Raw genomic sequence first — 12,651 nt, 5'->3', positions numbered from 1 at the left:
GTTGTGGTCCCTGTGGTTGGTAAGGCTGTTGTCTGGTAGGTTATGTTGGAGGCCTGTATAATGAGTAAGGCTTGTACGTTCTGTAGCTGGTTTTTCTGTAAGAAGAATATTGTCGCCTAGATGACGAAGGCTGGTGAGGAGATGTCAGTGATAGCACTGCTGTCTTTTGTTCTTTAAGCTTTGTTACCGTTTTGGTGAACTTATCCCCAAACAAATTTTCAGGACGGCATGGAAGATTGGCTAACTTGTCATGCACGTCGTCCCTAATGGCACTGGATCGGAGCCATGCAAGCCTCCTTGCTGCTATAGCGTTCGCCAAAGTTTTTGAGGAAATCTCAAATAACTCATAAACTGAACGCAGGAGGTGTCTGAGACCTTCTTCCATATTATGATATTCTGCAGGTAAATTGGTCTCTGAGGATCCCTGTTGCAAATAAGGCTTTAGAGCTTGTAGATTTTTTCAAATAGATATTGTGCTATGAAAAATTGATGGTTTTGAGTCTTAGCATTTAGCTTGCTGGATTGAAACACTTTCTTTGCAAAGTCATTCAGAGATCTTGTATCTCGAGCTGGTGGTGTGTCTGAGTGTAGCCATGACTTCCTTGCTTTCTGCATTGCAGAGTCATCTACTATAGAGTTATGTGGGAGTTGAACTGCTGAGTAAAAGGGGGAGTCCCTCATGCGATATTTGAGGTATAGTTTTCTTGATGTCAGTGGAGTAGAGAGAGGGGTATCCCATGTTTTTTCCATCACTGCATTTAGCACCAAGTGTTGTGGAAGTGCTATCGGCTCAATGGGATTGTCAAAAATGTTAAGGATCCCTAACATTTCTTGACGAGGGTCTGGTATTTTCCTTGTTTCTATATTTAGCATTAAGCCTACCTTTTCCAAGAATTGGGAATAGGTAAGGTCTTCTGGTGGAGAGGCGGGTTCAGGCGGGACCTCAGCTGGGTCTGACGGATAGCCTGTTGATGAGTTTGTTGAGGAAGCTGTGTCTAGGAGACCTTCCACTGGCGATGAAGGCCTTTGTGGTTGGTCCTTTGGAGCTGGACCCGGGATAGAGGGGTCTTCTGGAACCGCTGGTGTTATGGCTGGAATATGCCGTGGTGGCTGGTTTTGTGTGCTCCGCTGATTGTAAGAATTGAGATAATATTGTGGTGATTTGGGAAATAGCTTGTGAAGCTAACCCCGAAGTAGAAGGAGTAAGCGTTGGGGCTTCTACGGGCGGTAGGGTTGCCATGAGTATATTTGTATTTGGGCCTCTGGGACGCGTTACCATTTCTGGAGGTTGGATGACATTTCTTATGTTGGATAACATTTCTTATGTTCCGAGTAAGAGGGTTTTGGAGACCAGAGTCTGTACGGTGCAGAGACTGTAGAAAGTCTGGAAAGCATGTCTGAGGAAGATGACGTGCTGCCTGAGAACCTTGGCGGAGAGATATCCTGGTCAGAATCTACTATTAGTAGAAGTGATGGATCTCTAGGCCTCTTATGACCAGTTGTATGTTTTTTAGGCTTCGGCTGCGTCGGCAGTGTTGGTAGAGCCGGTAGCATCTGGGCAATAAGACTTGCACCGATGCAAGTCAATGGCGTCGGTGGTGCGTTGGCAGGATGTGGATGCAACGCACTTTTTTCTTTGCTTCGGTGCGCCAATGCTCCGTCTCTCTGGAGGTGTGTCGATGCTTCGGATGCGAGTCGGAACGATGGGCCTCGGTGCGCCGGTGGCATCAACGCAGCATGCAGGCGCGGTGCTACCAACGCATCCCCAGCACCCTGCTTGGATTTTTGTCAGGGCATCGGTGGTGGGTGTTTTGCCCTGGAGGGGGTCAACAGAAGAAGTCCGTCTATGAGAGGGGGACTTCTTTCTTCTCTTCGGGCCTGGAGAGGATCTTGTTGAGGCCTCAGAAGGGGAATAAGAGCCTGATGGTCCTGCTTTTAACTGCTGAATCCTGGCAGCTCGCTGACATTGCACTCTAGGGGACATACGGCCGCAGTCCTCACAGTTTGCCTGGTCATTATCCAGACCTAGGCAGAGATAACAAGATTTGTGGCCATCAGTGACCGACATAATCTTGCCACAGGCACAGAATTTAAATCCTGTGGTATATGTTTTACCTCACAACTAAAAATTCTCTCAGGAGAGGAGAGCTCCGCGTGCGATCAGTTGTGCGGAAAAAAACGGACTGAGGAGCCTCAGGCGAATGCAGGAAGATACAAGAGGGAGGGAGCGCCTCACTGAAAGACTTTGGTTATTTTAGAGAGCTCTGCCAGCTAGTGGCACGGAGGACATACCCAGAAGCATGGCTAATTCAGCTGCTTATCTACATGAAAAAAATTCATATAGAAAATGTGAACGTGATGTGATGAGCCGGGGAAGAGGGGAATTCCTAGGCTCCGGGTGTCTGAACTCCATCACCGCGAATCCCAACCGCTACTGTGGCCCACATTCATCAAAACTCAGCACAAGTAAGTGCATATGTCAATCGTCCGCTTTATGCGAAAGACACCCTCCCCGATGGCAGCAAGAAGTGGAAAAAAAGAGAGAGAAAAAGCTCGCATCCCCGAACCCAAAATGGCCGCCGCTAGTGATAACGCCGGAAACCCGCTGCGGCAGGGCTCACACTCCCCGCGATTGAGCAAGTTATACGAAATGCCCTGGACGAGAAATTAGCGGGGTTAGTAGCACAAATAGGGGAAGTGCAAACAGCCCTCACAGAATTAGCGCCACGAATAGATCAAGCTGAGGGCCGGATATTCGTTTTAGAAGATGATGCCCTGCGTGCAGAAACCAAAGCAGTGGCCCAGGAGAAAACGATTGTGCAGCTTGTTAAAAAAATAGATGATCTTGAAAACCGGAAGTGCCAGGCAAATCTTCGTTTCCTGGGGTTTCCAGAGTCCGTGGAGGAGCGGGGCCTAAGCATGCGGCTAGAAAGTTGGCTACCGGAGGTATTGGGATTACCGGGCCTGAAGGGGACTTTAAAAATTGAACGCGCACACAGGCTGGGAGCCAAAAAAGATGGAACCACTAGGCCACGTCCGGTGATAGCGAAACTGCTTAACTTCGCTCATAAAACTGAAATTTGGCAAGCATATCGGAGCAAACAGGGGATCTGCTATGACAATCATACAATCCGCATATTTCAGGATTACTCGGCTCGGGTGTCAGAACTGCGCAGGGGGTTCTCCCCAGTGTGCTCCCAGATTTACCAAAAGCACATACAATACCCAGCCAAGCTCTGTGTATGGCACAAAGATAAACACCGGAGAAAGCCACTGACTACCTAAATACCACTGTCGAGGACTGACGCATAGGCACAGGTTATATAGGCAGTGACGGATGTCCTTCCATGCACTCGACGGGCCTCTTTCTTTTATCACACCATCTGTAGTGCACCCAAGTGTCCATACGAGATAGACGCTACTAGTATTAAATGATGCAAGGCACACAGCTCACAACTACTCTGACCCCTACAGTATAAATCATATGGTCTTTACCCTGTCAATATGAGTAATGTTCACATCATTTAGGTGGAAGTTCCACAGCAAGCCCCATCTGAGGGGTGAGCAGTGCATCCTAATGTAATGGCCCGCCCGTACCCCACTGGCGAGTTACCACCACCTTTGTTTCAACGGATCCACGACCTAATAGGCACTATTGAAATTGCACAATGAGTAATAATACCTCATGGGAGATACCCGCTAAAGCCACGGAAACCCCAGAAGCCCTACAGCTGGGCCAGGAAGTCTGAACATGGAGGTACAGCACTCGTTCACACCAAATATGACCTCGCAGCCTCAGACAAGGAGGCTTATTCAGAACTGGATTAATGGGAATGGGAGAACACAGGGGGGAAGGGATTTTTTTCTACATCGCACACTACTAAGTGTAATAAACTGTGGGGGAGATTTTATAAATTTGCGCGAGGGTGTACGTTTGTTCGCACGCCAGGCGTGAACAAACGTAGGCTGGATTTTATAAGATACACGCGTAGCCGCGCGTATCTTATAAAATCCGGGGTCGGCGCGCGTAAGGGGGTGCACATTTATGCAACCTGCGCGCGCCAAGCCCAGCGCGCACTGCCTGTTCCCTCCAAGGCCGCTCCGAAATCGGAGCGGCCTTGGAGGGAACTTTCCTTCGCCCTCCCCCCACCTTCCCCTCCCTTCCCCTACCTAACCCACCTCCCCGGCCCTATCTAAAACCCCCCCTACCTTTGTTGCCAGATTTACGCAGCAGGCGTAAATCTGCGCACGCCATCACCCAACCTGGGGGCTGGTCCGGAGGCCTCGACCACGCCCCCGGTCCCGCCCCGAACCGCCCCCGACCCCCGTTCCTGCCCCAGACATGCCCCCTCCCCTTTTACGAAGCCACGGGACTTGCGCGCGCCGGCGGCCTATGCAAAATAGGCACGCGAGGGCCCTGCGCGCGTAAATCCAGCCGGATTTACGCGCGCAGGGCATTTAAAATCCGGCCCTGTATGTAGTATTATGCACTGACTTTCTGAGGCACCTCTTTCTGCTGTATTCCTGAATACTAGTTTTAGACAAAGAAAGCAGAGGACCCTGACTACGTGCTGGAATGCAATGAGCCAACACCCCAGACCCATTAGCTGATTAGTCTAATACATACTCAAATCAAATGTACCTCACTTATCTAAAAACAACACTCTGAATACGCTCTGATTGGTCAGTATGAAGGGTATATAACGCTATGCACACTGCTGTAAAAGTTGAGTGACTGGGTGTTATTACAATTGTATAGATCTGTGTTACTTCCCGGAACAAATTATTTCCTCATGCTTTGTTCCGGTCCCTGTCCCTTTGTCTCTGTCTTTCTCTAATAAAGTTCGGTTTCAGATTGCACACTGCTGCAGTAGTTTCTCTAGAATCAACATTTTGGTAGCCGAGGATGGGTTTTCGTCTGCAGCTGTAATTTGAATCTCCCTGACTGAACAGACCAGACTATAGAACACTTCACGGCTCTTCAGCTTGGAGAAGAGACGGCTGAGGGAGGATATGATAGAGGTGTTTAAAATCATGAGAGGTCTAGAACGGGTAGATGTGAATCGGTTATTTACTCTTTCGGATAATAGAAGGACTAGGGGGCACTCCATGAAGTTAGCGTGGTCAGCTGCCACAGTGTCCAAGGATCCACCCAAACACCAATAACCATAACACCTATCTACAGGAGAAACCCAGAACTTACACATCCTGCCAGGCAACAAGGGCAAGAAACAACAATCCAGGGCAGAGATCACTGAGACCCAGCAAAAAGACTGTGCCAAGGAGAAGACAATCCGTGACTCAATCAGAGAGCAGGGACCCTATCTACAGGGAGAAACCCAGAACTTACACACCCTGCCAGCCATCAAGGGCAAGAAACAACAATCCAGGGCAGAGATCACTGAGACCCAGCAAAAAGACTGTGCCAAGGAGAAGACAATCCGTGACTCAATCAGAGAGCAGGGACCCTATCTACAGGGAGAAACCCAGAACTTACACACCCTGCCAGCCATCAAGGGCAGGAAACAACAATCCAGGGCAGAGATCACTGAGACCCAGCAAAAAGACTGTGCCAAGGAGAAGACAATCCGTGACTCAATCAGAGAGCAGGGACCCTATCTACAGAGAGAAACCCAGAACTTACACACCCTGCCAGCCAACAAGGGCAAGAAACAACAATCCAGGGCAGAGATCACTGAGACCCAGCAAAAAGACTGTGCCAAGGAGAAGACAATCCGTGACTCAATCAGAGAGCAGGGACCCTATCTACAGGGAGAAACCCAGAACTTACACACCCTGCCAGCCAACAAGGGCAGGAAACAACAATCCAGGGCAGAGATCACTGAGACCCAGCAAAAAGACTGTGCCAAGGAGAAGACAATCCGTGACTCAATCAGAGAGCAGGGACCCTATCTACAGGGAGAAACCCAGAACTTACACACCCTGCCAGCCATCAAGGGCAAGAAACAACAATCCAGGGCAGAGATCACTGAGACCCAGCAAAAAGACTGTGCCAAGGAGAAGACAATCCGTGACTCAGAGAGCAGGGACCCTATCTACAGAGAGAAACCCAGAACTTACACACCCTGCCAGCCAACAAGGGCAAGAAACAACAATCCAGGGCAGAGATCACTGAGACCCAGCAAAAAGACTGTGCCAAGGAGAAGACAATCCGTGACTCAATCAGAGAGCAGGGACCCTATCTACAGGGAGAAACCCAGAACTTACACACCCTGCCAGCCATCAAGGGCAAGAAACAACAATCCAGGGCAGAGATCACCTGAGAATCCAATCTCAGAGTGCACAAACAGAGAAAGAGCAAAGCAAGTTGTACTAAATCCCAGATTCAACACTAAATACATTATCATCCATCCAGGAACAAATTATTTAAACCAACCAGAGCTATGCTTCAAAGCAATGAAAGATCTGGTGTCCTTTAGAAACTGATCCGGGTACGTACAGGGAACAGATTCCCATCAGCCAAACTAATGCTCTGCGTCCTGTTACCAGGAAGAGCAGCGTCATTCACACATCAACGCTCAACTGCTAAAGCATGCTCAGACACCCAAGTCTACATCGTCCATCTCCAGCAGATCAAAGGCCGTGACCGCTCCATCACCAAGAGCACATAGGAGGGACCTTCAGTTTTATTTTACTTTCCCTGGGAATTTCAATGCTGTAACAAAGAAAGTCAGTGGAAAAATGACTTTGTTATATCACAGGAGAAAGAGCAGTGGAAAAATCATTTCTAACATTGAAATTACCTGGAAAAATACAATGAAACCTGAAAACGAAGGTCCCTAAATATTTGTCAAATCCCTCAAAGCTACAACTCTAGATTGCAATCCTTCCGCTATTCATACAGGAGGAGGGAAGGAGGAATGAAAACAGCAGCAGAGTCTCCCCTAATACAGCTCAGAGCCTGCACTATCACAAGAGCACGGAAACACTTCCCCATACACCAGGAGAACTTCCAGTGAAACACCAAATACAGGAAAAGGGAGCACAGAGAAAAAAATAGAAATAATACAGCTCAGAGCCTGCACTACCACAAGAGCAGGGAAACACTTCCCCATATACCAGGAGAACCTCCAGTGAAACACCAAATACAGGAAAAGGGAGCACAGAGAAAAAAATAGAAATAATACAGCTCAGAGCCTGCACTACCACAAGAGCACGGAAACACTTCCCCGTACACCAGGAGAACCTGCAGTGAAACACCAAATACAGGAAAAGGGAGCACAGAGAAAAAATAGAAATAATACAGCTCAGAGCCTGCACTACCACAAGAGCACAGAAACACTTCCCCGTACACCAGGAGAACCTCCAGTGAAACACCAAATACAGGAAAAGGGCGCACAGAGAAAAAATAGAAATAATACAGCTCAGAGCCTGCACTACCACAAGAGCAGGGAAACACTTCCCCATACACCAGGAGAACCTGCAGTGAAACACCAAATACAGGAAAAGGGAGCACAGAGAAAAAAATAGAAATAATACAGCTCAGAGCCTGCACTACCACAAGAGCAGGGAAACACTTCCCCATACACCAGGAGAACCTCCAGTGAAACACCAAATACAGGAAAAGGGAGCACAGAGAAAAAATAGAAATAATACAGCTCAGAGCCTGCACTACCACAAGAGCATGGAAACACTTCCCCATACACCAGAACCTCCAGTGAAACACCAAATACAGGAAAAGGGAGCACAGAGAAAAAAATAGAAATAATACAGCTCAGAGCCTGCACTACCACAAGAGCAGGGAAACACTTCCCCATACACCAGGAGAACCTCCAGTGAAACACCAAATACAGGAAAAGGGAGCACAGAGAAAAAAATAGAAATAATACAGCTCAGAGCCTGCACTACCACAAGAGCAGGGAAACACTTCCCCATACACCAGGAGAACCTGCAGTGAAACACCAAATACAGGAAAAGGGAGCACAGAGAAAAAAATAGAAATAATACAGCTCAGAGCCTGCACTACCAGAAGAGCAGGGAAACACTTCCCCATACACCAGGAGAACCTCCAGTGAAACACCAAATACAGGAAAAGGGAGCACAGAGAAAAAAATAGAAATAATACAGCTCAGAGCCTGCACTACCACAAGAGCAGGGAAACACTTCCCCATACACCAGGAGAACCTGCAGTGAAACACCAAATACAGGAAAAGGGAGCACAGAGAAAAAAATAGAAATAATACAGCTCAGAGCCTGCACTACCAGAAGAGCAGGGAAACACTTCCCCATACACCAGGAGAACCTCCAGTGAAACACCAAATACAGGAAAAGGGAGCACAGAGAAAAAATAGAAATAATACAGCTCAGAGCCTGCACTATCACAAGAGCACGGAAACACTTCCCCATACACCAGGAGAACCTGCAGTGAAACACCAAATACAGGAAAAGGGAGCACAGAGAAAAAAATAGAAATAATACAGCTCAGAGCCTGCACTACCACAAGAGCAGGGAAACACTTCCCCATACACCAGGAGAACCTCCAGTGAAACACCAAATACAGGAAAAGGGAGCACAGAGAAAAAAATAGAAATAATACAGCTCAGAGCCTGCACTACCACAAGAGCACGGAAACACTTCCCCGTACACCAGGAGAACCTGCAGTGAAACACCAAATACAGGAAAAGGGAGCACAGAGAAAAAAATAGAAAGCTGCAGCCAAAAATGAAACCCGAAACCTCAAAAAGCCAGACTCTGCATGCGCTGCAACACTGGATGGATAGAAAGAATCGCACTCCCTCCTGTGCTGTGCAAAACACAAAGAGCTCTGAGCTGCTCAGATCCCAAAGCTGAGAGGGAAAATCCACGCAAAACCTCGGGATAAGCCCAGGGAAAGAGGAGCCGCAGCGGCGAGAACAGCAGAAGCTGTGGGATTCTGCCAGCAGGCCTGGGCATGGACAGCACGGACCAGCAGCAGAACCTGGGCCCGGTCCCAGATGCTGTACTTCCTGTACTGTGTAATACATCAGTCAGTATGCAACACATGGGAAACTGTCCTGCTAATGAGGGGGTGGGAATCTGATGTTCTGGTGGTGAGGGGGGGGGGGCTCTTCCCCCTCCCTCATGCACAGGTGCAGGCAGCACGCTCTGGTGGTGGTGGTGGGGGGGGAGTCCTCTTCCCCCTCCCTCATGCACAGTTACAGGCAGCACGCTCAGGTGGTGGGTCCTCTTCCCCCTCCCTCATGCACAGTTGCAGGCAGCGCGCTCTGGTGGTGGGGGGTCCTCTTCCCCCTCCCTCATGCACAGTTGCAGGCAGCACGCTCTGGTGGTGGGGGGGTCCTCTTCCCCCTCCCTCATGCACAGTTGCAGGCAGCACACTCTGGTGGGGGGGGGTCCTCTTCCCCCTCCCTCATGCACAGTTGCAGGCAGCACGCTCTGGTGGGGGGGTCCTCTTCCCCCTCCCTCATGCACAGTTGCAGGCAGCACGCTCTGGTGGTGGTGGTGGGGGGGGTCCTCTTCCCCCCTCCCTCATGCACAGTTGCAGGCAGCGCGCTCTGGTGGTGGGTGGGGGGTCCTCTTCCCCCTCCCTCATGCACAGTTGCAGGCAGCGCGCTCTGGTGGTGGGTGGGGGGTCCTCTTCCCCCTCCCTCATGCACAGTTGCAGGCAGCACGCTCTGGTGGTGGGGGGGGTCCTCTTCCCCCTCCCTCATGCACAGTTGCAGGCAGCGCGCTCTGGTGGTGGGGGGGTCCTCTTCCCCCTCCCTCATGCACCGTTGCAGGCAGCACGCTCTGGTGGGGGGGGGGTCCTTTTCCCCCTCCCTCATGCACAGTTGCAGGCAGCACGCTCTGGTGGTGGGTGGGGGGTCCTCTTCCACCTCCCTCATGCACAGTTGCAGGCAGCACGCTCTGGTAGTGGGGGGGGGGTCCTCTTCCCCCTCCCTCATGCACAGTTGCAGGCAGCACGCTCTGGTGGTGGGTGGGGGGTCCTCTTCCCCCTCCCTCATGCACAGTTGCAGGCAGCACGCTCTGGTGGTGGGTGGGGGGTCCTTTTCCCCCTCCCTCATGCACAGTTGCAGGCAGCACGCTCTGGTGGGGGGGGTCCTCTTCCCCCTCCCTCATGCACAGTTGCAGGCAGCACGCTCTGGTGGTGGTGGGGGGGTCCTCTTCCCCCTCCCTCATGCACAGGTGCAGGCAGCACGCTCTGGTGGTGGTGGGGGGTCCTCTTCCCCCTCCCTCATGCACAGTTGCAGGCAGCACGCTCTGGTGGTGGTGGGGGGTCCTTTTCCCCCTCCCTCATGCACAGTTGCAGGCAGCACGCTCGGGGGGGGTCCTCTTCCCCCTCCCTCATGCACAGTTGCAGGCAGCGCGCTCTGGTGGTGGGGGGGGTCCTTTTCCCCCTCCCTCATGCACAGGTGCAGGCAGCACGCTCTGGTGGTGGTGGGGGGTCCTCTTCCCCCTCCCTCATGCACAGTTGCAGGCAGCACGCTCTGGTGGTGGTGGGGGGTCCTTTTCCCCCTCCCTCATGCACAGTTGCTGGCAGCACACTCTGGTGGGGGGGGGTCCTTTTCCCCCTCCCTCATGCACAGTTGCAGGCAGCACGCTCGGGGGGGGGTCCTCTTCCCCCTCCCTCATGCACAGTTGCAGGCAGCGCGCTCTGGTGGTGGTGGTGGTGGGGGGGGGGTCCTTTTCCCCCTCCCTCATGCACAGTTGCAGGCAGCACGCTCTGGTGGTGGGGGGGGGTCCTTTTCCCCCTCCCTCATGCACAGTTGCAGGCAGCACACTCGGGGGGGGGTCCTCTTCCCCCTCCCTCATGCACAGTTGCAGGCAGCACGCTCTGGTGGTGGTGGGGGGGTCCTTTTCCCCCTCCCTCATGCACAGGTGCAGGCAGCACACTCGGGGGGGGGTCCTCTTCCCCCTCCCTCATGCACAGTTGCAGGCAGCACGCTCTGGTGGTGGGGGGGGTCCTCTCCCCCCTCCCTCATGCACAGGTGCAGGCAGCACACTCTGGTGGGGGGGTCCTCTTCCCCCTCCCTCATGCACAGCTGGTGGGGGGGGTCCTTTCCCCCTCCCTCATGCACAGTTGCAGGCAGCACGCTCTGGTGGTGGTGGGGGGGTCCTTTTCCCCCTCCCTCATGCACAGGTGCAGGCAGCGCGCTCTGAGGGGCTGGAAGGATGCGAAAGTACCTGAGAGCTGCTGATGCCGCGGCTTCTCCTCAGGTGCACTTCCTCTGCCTGGCTACCAATGATATCCTCATCCTGTCCTGACAGGGCTGGCTCACAGCACCGCCTTCTTAAGGGGCCAGCTGCACCGCGGAGCCGGATTCAGCCCTGGCACAGTCGCTCGGCTCTTCTTCTTTGCATGGCCGTGCATCCCTGCTCTCCTTCTCGCTGCTTTCATGTGCACAGCGCTGGGCTGGGACCTCCTGGGACCCCTGGCGAGAAAAGAAGCCTCTTGTCTGATCATGATGATCTTTGAAGGAAAGAGTCCCTATCCCGTGGAGCTTACTCCTTATCCTTCAAGCCCCTGGAGCAAAGGTTATTCCATGGGCATTACGGCCCTCGATGAGCCTCATCGCACCCCTCCTCTCTCAAATCTTCCTAACCTGTCCTGACGCTGGACGAGGACCTGAAATCCCGCAGAGAGAGGAAGGAAAGGAAATCTCCATGATTGCAGCGTCTCCCCCGATACACAGACAGAGACTGCAGGAAGAAGCTCAGAACAGGGCCAGAGATAGAGAGAGACACACTGCAGCCATGAGCTCTGCAGAGAGTCAAAGACAGGGAGAGACAGCCAGACACACTGCAGCCATAAGCTCTGCAGAGAGTCAAAGACAGGGAGAGACAGCCAGACACACTGCAGCCATGAGCTCTGCAGAGAGTCAAAGACAGGGAGAGATAGCCAGACACACTGCAGCAATGAGCTCAGTGCACAGCCAGAGACAGCCAGACACAATGCAGCAATGAGCTCTGCAGAGAGTCAAAGATAGGGAGAGACACCCAGACACACTGCAGCAATGAGCTCAGCGCACAGTCAGAGACAGGGAGAGACAGCCAGACACACTGCAGCAATGAACTCAGTGCACAGCCAGAGAGAGACAGCCAGATACACTGCAGCAATGAGCTCTGCAGAGAGTCAAAGACAGGGGGAGACAGCCAGACACACTGCAGCAATGAGCTCTGCAGAGAGTCAAAGACAGGGGGAGACAGCCAGACACACTGCAGCAATGAGCTCTGCAGAGAGTCAAAGACAGGGAGAGACAGCCAGACACACTGCAGCAATGAGCTCAGTGCACAGCCAGAGACAGAAATACCCAGACACACTGCAGCAATGAACACAGTGCACAGCCAGAGACACCCAGACACACTGCAGCGATGAGTTCAGCGCACAGCCAGAGACAGGGTGAGAAAGACAGATACACTGCAGCAATGACTTCAGCAGAGTGCCAAAGAGAGGGAGAGACAGCCAGACACACTGCAGCAATAACCTCAGCAGAGAGCCAAATACAGGAAGAGACAGCTAGACACACTGCAGCAATGAGTTCAGTGCACAGCAAGAGAGAGAGACACCCAGACACACTGCAGCAATGAGTTCAGCGCACAGACAGAGACAGGTGAGAAAGACAGATACACTGCAGCAATGAGCTCTGCAGAGAACCAAAGACAGGGAGAGACGTCCAGACACACTGCAGCAAT

At 52.1% G+C, this 12,651-nt stretch overlaps 1 protein-coding gene across 1 annotated transcript in view; it reads right to left on the bottom strand.

Annotated features, from left to right (window-relative positions):
* The window catches only part of RPS6KL1 (ribosomal protein S6 kinase like 1), a 152,991-nt gene extending 141,782 nt beyond the window's left edge, over positions 1–11,209 (bottom strand). Inside the window, exon 1 of the mRNA XM_029598423.1 lies at positions 11,143–11,209. The gene's annotated coding sequence lies outside the window, so the exon portion shown is untranslated. The remainder of the gene's footprint in view (positions 1–11,142) is intronic.
* Positions 11,210–12,651: the final 1,442 nt, after the last annotated feature.

This window comes from Rhinatrema bivittatum, chromosome 4, assembly GCF_901001135.1.
Source record: "Rhinatrema bivittatum chromosome 4, aRhiBiv1.1, whole genome shotgun sequence".
NCBI lineage: Eukaryota > Metazoa > Chordata > Amphibia > Gymnophiona > Rhinatrematidae > Rhinatrema > Rhinatrema bivittatum.
The sequence above is the reverse complement of the archived record's forward strand: the minus strand, read 5'-3'. Positions and strand labels throughout refer to the sequence as shown.